A 6927-nucleotide genomic window follows, 5' to 3' on the forward strand; every position below is an offset into this window, starting at 1 on the left:
TCAACGGTGTAATGTATGCGTTTGATACCGAAATCCTAACACCAAAGATCGCCATACGACTCCTCGGTCGAACAAGGGAAGAAAGTCATCATTTGGGCAATTGGAATTGATTACATCTCAACGGATTACCTAATCCTATACTCAAACCAGATATCATGCAAAAATCTAATGGAGTGAAACCCAACTCTCCCCGAGGGAAGTGAAAAGTATGTGTACTATCCCACCATCTCTCAACTAAACCATTAATAACTCCCCGATGTTGTCTTATTTATTATAAGGGATGTCAACTAGATGAGAAAAGGGAGTCGCTAAAATTGCATCTCTAACATGGTCAAGTGCACCGACTTTCTTAATATCATCCCACCACTTCCTAAAGCGGAGTGCACCGACCCGATACATAACACATCTCCGATGTAATGAAAAATGAAACTAAAATTAAAAAAATAAAAATAAAAATATATATGATTGAACTACTAAAATTAACTACTACTACTACTAATTTATGAAATTAAAATACATACCGTTGTTCAAGAACAACTCTTGAGACATGCCTATCATGAAATCTCTTAGACACCGCCTAAGATGGTTGAAATCAATAGCCTCCGCAGAAATTCAAAATCGACTTTGCGATATTGAAGCGAAGAATGGATCGTCGACCTCGACTCCTTGATTTCCAACTCAGGAAGTGGTTGGTTCATCATCTAGATCACCACCGGGATTATCCCAAATGTATGCACCGTTTTTATTCTTCCTCATCTCCAAAGACTCCATCGTGTTTGGTTATTATAGACGGATTCGTTTTGAACTCATTTTTTCCTACTAACTAGAGTGGTGAAGTTCCGAAAAATTTGTAAAATGACAAAAGTCCGACGCGTCACGACATTAAATAAAACATGGCACGCGACATTAGTATTGGCCATTTCCGATTTCCTAAAATGGTCGAAAATAACAAATTGCAAAAAATTTGAGAAAGATGCTACCACCACCTGGATGAAAAGTGTTACCTTTAAAAATTGAAAAAAAGTGGGTGAAAACTTTGGGGGGAATGTTTTTATTCTTGCGTTCAGCTCTCAGACTCACACCCTTTTAGTAACAAAAAGAAAAGGCGGCGAGATAAGTGAAGAGAAAACCGTTGCCGTCGCCGGCATTGCTCTTCCTTTTCTCTTTCTTTTTCTTCATTTTCCCTTCTTCCTCTTTTGTAACAGCAAAATAGAAAACATAAAGGGACAGAAAATAAAAAGCCCAAGTGCTCATCTCTTCGTTCTGAAATATCTCCACCGCGTTCTTCAATCCAGGTATCAAATTTCAAGTTAAATTTGTTTGAAGTTAGGAATATAAAGTTTGAAGCCTTGAAATAGTTTTGTGTTCTTGTTGGTTTAGTTTCAACTTTCAAGTCGGGATTGAATCCAAGTTTGAAGCTTTAAATTTCTTCTCAGTCTCAGGTGACTCTCTATCTTTCTAAAAATGCAAACTTTAATTGGTGTTACTGTGTCGGGGAATTTTGTAGAATGTTTAGTGTTGTTGCGAAATAGATCTGAAACGTTTTTTGGTGTTACTATTTTTTGTTTTTTGTTGATTTAATTATATGAGCTGGATAAATATATGAAATGTTTCAATTGAAGAAATTTTGTTAGTGAGTTGTTATAGATTTGGTTTAGTTATGAAAGTGTTGACTTGTTCTGTTTGTTCAAGTAATCAATATCATGCTAGGTAGTTGCAAGGAGAAAATTTGAACAGATGAAAATGATATGTAAAAACTTGCTCACTTTCAAAATTTTATGAGTTCTGTAATGGAAAGGCATCTATTGAGAAGTGAGACCTTAATCGTGTTTGATTTTTTACTGATATATAATGTGCTTTTTAAAAAAGGATTGGGTCAAATCTTAAGGGGATGAATGAGGATCAGAAATAATAATATGTAGTAAAATGTAAAGAATGTGTGTCAACACGAGGTGAGTCGTACATAGGACACAATAGGGGTTGAACTTGACCTGCTTGAAACAGATTAAAGCATTAAAGCAAACTTGACTGCGTTAATTAGTAATTGGAAGACAGGTTGCATATTATTTATTTATTAGTTTAATTCATGTTGATTGTTGGTTGAATATTGCTCTAACTCTATTTTGGAATGATGCTGCATCTCATCATATTTACAATAAGTTCTTTGTGAACATTATTTATCTAGTCCCTAACCTGATCACTATAGCGGGTGACTCTTATCTATATGCGTAAATCTTTTTTTTTTGTTTATAATGGTAGGTTGCGTTGCTGTTCCAATTAATTTTTATGGACTGTATCAACTTGTTTATAATGATAGCTTGCATTCCTCTTACTATGTATTTTGTTGTCATTGCAGTTTGGTGTGTTAGATGATGTGTTTTTTATGTTCCTTGCTTACTCTGTACTTGGTTATCTAATTGTGATTTCTCCATGGTGTTTTTGCTAAATCTGGAAACAATGTATATAGATGGCAATAAATGGTCCTAGATACAAGACATTCCTTGTATTGGTAAATGTTGTCCACCAGGAAAATTCCAGATTCCACAATAAAGAAATATGAAACTGATTATCCCTCGCTTGTTTTTCTATTATTTTACTATTTGTAGGATGTGGAGAATGTAAATCAGGATGTAGAAATAGGTAACCACACTTAAAAGAGAGGAAAAGAATGCCTTGTTTAGTTCTCTGGAGATTATTGGGCCTACATGGATTGGCAAGGTACTGTCAAACCTTTTCCAGAGTTTCATTTGTTTGTTTAGAGCATGTTTGATTGATAAATGGATTTTATGGATAAGCTTCAACTAAGTGATTCTATCTCTATGTTTTAGTACCATTATTTCCTGCAGTGATCAAACCTTTCTACTGATCCTTTTACATCTTATATTTATTGTTTCAACTTGAGCAAATTTAGCACCGAGCTTTCTTAGGTGCTATGCTTGTTTTATGAAATTTTACTTCTCATTATTTTGTCTCTTTTGAGTTCAATATGTATTAAAAAAGTATATTACATGATGTGCAATTAAGCTGGCCTATAATTAATTTTTGAGAGACATGTTAACAATTACAAATCCTTTTCACGTTTTTACTAGAAAATTTGTAGTTACGTTATGAAATTGTTTTTGTAAGCAACATTGATGGTTCCAAAGCGAAGTGCTATTAGAACTGAAAATCACTTTTGTTAAAATAATATGAGCATCATGAATTAAATAATCCTGAGTTCATTGGAAACACTACTTCTTTGAAAACGATTCAGATTAGGTGGATGCACACATGTCATGTCAAATTTTATGATAGCTGAGCGGTGAACGTTACAACGTAGTAAGTAGGTGTTTAGAGTGAGGGTTTCCGGAGTTAAATCAATTTTGTGAGACTAAATCAGAGATATCAGTTGAAACAAAAAGTTGTTCTAAAATTGCTTGCACAGTGCTAGTTTGAAGTGTACTTGCTAGTACCTTTAGGAATTATGTCACCACTAGTGAATATAACTAATAAGTTCGAGTCCTCTGTGCTTGGTTATCTAAGTATGATTTCTCCATGGTGTTTTTTGGTTAATCTGGAAACAATGTATAAAAATGGTCCTGGATACAAGACTATCCTTGTCTTGCTAAATATTGTTCACCAGGCAAATGTCCAGACTCCGAAAGAAAGAAGTATTTAAGACAAGTAATGGCATGCAAGAAAAGAATGAGAAAGGGGTTGGACATTCTCCTCATCTGTGTATGGCAGGTTATCTACTACTGTTGGGGTTCATTCCTAAGGTGAGTAATCGTCTTTTAACTCTGTTTTTATGTTATTTGAACATGTTTAAGATCAGATTGATTGTGGTGTGGTTGTTGAATTTAAATTGAGTGCAAAGTGTTAAGGATGAACTGGAAATTTTATGCTCCTGTCTCCTACTTTAATATTACATATAAAATTAGACGGATGATATTTTTAATTGAATCCAACTCTGAATGAAAGTTCAATGAGTCCTTTGTTCAACTCAGAATGGCCCAACTCATTTGGATGTATGGGGATAAAGTTATGGTTTCGATAACTTAGGTCGTCAGAGTTTTCTGACTGCAGAAAACAGTTTCGGTGCTCTGGATTGGGGTAATCTTTTCATATGGATAAGTGTTGATTTAGGCTTTCATTAAAACATGAAAAAGTAATTTTTACGAGTGTTCTTTCCATACCAATTGGCCTCGTAGCATTCCAAGGCTTGTAGAGAAAGATATGACTTCTAGAAGTTTGGATGATAGAAAATAGTGCGTCAGAAAACAGTTTCTGCAGTGTTCGAGCACAGTTTTTACATATTTAGAATGTGGTTGAGAATTTTTTGTAAAATATAAGAAAGTAATTTCTATGTGTTAGCTTTTCAACTCAAAAGCCTCATTGCCTGTGGAAAGAGTTGTGTCAGTCGGAAAATAGCGCGTCAGATTTCTAGTTTGCTGAAAATTAGGATTTCTACGAAGTTTGAGCTATATTTACTTCTAGACGGAATGACATTGGGACTTCGGGTTGTCATGAAAAAGCAAGTGTGTATATTTTAGTTTCTAAATAATCAAGTCATGTGTCGTTTGGGCGATTGTACGAAAAGCTATAGCATCGACAAGGTGACTAGATAACCTACGCTTTTTCTCTTTTTAAGGTGCACGGGTCTATTTTGGGAAATTTCTATAATAATGTAGTGAGAGTTTCTTGAAATTAAACCTTACTTTTTATTTCACCTTTTGTGAATGATAATGAAATGTGATGTTGGTATATTGGGATTTTGGATATATGATATTTATGCGAGGCATATAAGTATAAGAGCTACGTAAGTCTTGATTCTAATCTAGAAATATTAGATACATCACTCTTCCAATGTTTAGGTAATGAAGGCAAAATATTGGGGAGAAGTGTTCCAAAGCATTCGCTACCTAAAATCTATTAAGAACAGTCTGTCACACTGTTTTTGTAGTTGCAGAAGTATGTAGGACCTGGTAATAATTAATTATTGATGAGGTTTTTGCAGTGTTGATTGAGCAGAAATTTCTAGGATCATTCTTTAAATATCTATCATCAATTGGTGAATAGGTAAGAACTCTGTTGACTTAAGTTCTTTTTTGTGTCATTGAAAACTCAATATACACTTAGTTCTTTATACTCTTTTGTTTAGTTTCAATCAAATCAGTTTGGATATTTGAACTTCCCAATCAGAGAATTTCTTACATGTTTCTTTATTATATTGAGTTGAAGTGAATCAAGAATCTTTATTAGATGAGGGTTGTGGTGGTTAGCAAGTACTTGTATATGCTTGATTGATGTGTAGGTAGAAATAGAGGATAATTGTGTGGATGGTGTGGTGCTGATTTTTGGTTTTTGAAGGAAGTAATATGCATACTTAGTGAACGACATGTCAGAGGAGTAAAAAAGGAATGGCCTGCAGTGGTTGAAAATATAGCCTGCAGTGACCTGTCAGAGCCTAGAACTGGCCTGGGGCAGCCTGCAGCAGCCCAACAGATGGCCTATAGCAGCTTAGGACTTGAAATTGTATGAAGTATGAAGCTTGGGTATTTTGTACCATTCTAGAATTATTGTTTGGAACCATAGGAACTTTAAAAGCTAGTTTCTTAGTTAGTCATCAACGCACAAGTTTATTAGCGGGATATGAGTAAATCCTCATGATACGTCTCCATGTTCTCGAGATATGAGTTGGATTTGAAGACATTACACTTTTTCTACCTATTTTTTTTTGTTTGGCATGCTAATCACTGTCGTTATTTTATTTTTTATTGTAGTCTTGGAGTTTGTATTCTTTTAACTGTTGTTTCCACCAAGTGATAGTCATCAAGTGTGATGATGGAACAAGAGATCCTGATCTTTGCAACACATACACTTCACTATGTATTTACTGAATCAACAAGAACTCAAATAGATTGGTATTAATTTCCATAGTCCTTGTTTTGTGGTCTCTTGTTAGTTTAGTTTGATGCATATTTATGTTTCTTGGTCATTGATTGTAAATTTATGTATGACTCGGGATAGAAAAGTTTGATCTAATTCTGAGACTTGGTCTTGATTATATTAATTTTAGTTGTAAAGCCTAATTAAGAATATGGGTTTTTGATATTTTGTATGATTTATGAAGGAGGTTTGTGAATGCAAGGAAAGACCGGGCTAGAAACGGGACAGAATCAAAGAGCATCGAGTGAGATTAATTGGAATATAGTTGGAGTTGCACTTTATTCTTGCAGTAAACAAAAAAGGATTAATAGAGTAAGTCTTTAAACCTGATCTTAATCTTCCAATATCAAAGCCTTTTTATTTTATTTTTGTATTGTAATATTTTGGTTTTTGTTTATTTGTTTTTTTTTATAGGAGATAAATGTGGAACTACAACATGAGTGGTGATTCTTATGTTCCAATGTATGGTTCATCTGTAATTGGTGGTTAATTAGTATGTAAATCTACCATTAAAGTTAAGTAGTTATGTTCTCATCTTGTATTTTATGATGGTAGTTTCTGAACTTGTTCAATGGAAATAGTTAAATCTTACTAGTTCAAATGTGTTAAGATAGATGTGAGTATGTCTTATTTCTACTTTCTTTTATAATATATATTATGCCGGTTACTAGCATTTTGGCGTGTAATGTATTTGTGATATATTGTGCTATGTTGGAAATAGTGATTGGGGGTAGAGATTGATAGATTTATGGATAAATAAAAGAATTTGAATGATGCATTATGGAGTGAAGGTGCAGGTTTAGGTACAATGACACTGACACTGTAGGTGGTGTGCCTGCAAAATAGAAATGTAATTTTTTTTTAAACAGTAAATCATTAGTAATGGATATGTAATTGTTAGAAACATTATAACACTAATATCCGTTACTAATGGAGGACAAAAAATTGGTATTCATTACTAATACTTCTAACAGTTGCATATCTGTTACTTAAAATAAT

The 6927-nt window shown here is 33.7% G+C and overlaps 1 long non-coding RNA gene across 1 annotated transcript; it reads left to right on the forward strand.

Moving 5' to 3' along the window:
- Positions 1 to 1007: 1007 nt before the first annotated feature.
- On the forward strand, positions 1008 to 6601 carry LOC147497732 (uncharacterized). Its single transcript, XR_015195229.1, has 7 exons — positions 1008 to 1295; positions 1381 to 1442; positions 2607 to 2718; positions 3623 to 3758; positions 4997 to 5058; positions 6113 to 6240; positions 6343 to 6601. It is a non-coding gene; the product is annotated as an uncharacterized LOC147497732 (long non-coding RNA).
- Positions 6602 to 6927: the final 326 nt, after the last annotated feature.

This window comes from Coptis chinensis, chromosome 5 (genome assembly GCF_015680905.1).
Source record: "Coptis chinensis isolate HL-2020 chromosome 5, ASM1568090v1, whole genome shotgun sequence".
NCBI classification, from domain to species: domain Eukaryota; kingdom Viridiplantae; phylum Streptophyta; class Magnoliopsida; order Ranunculales; family Ranunculaceae; genus Coptis; species Coptis chinensis.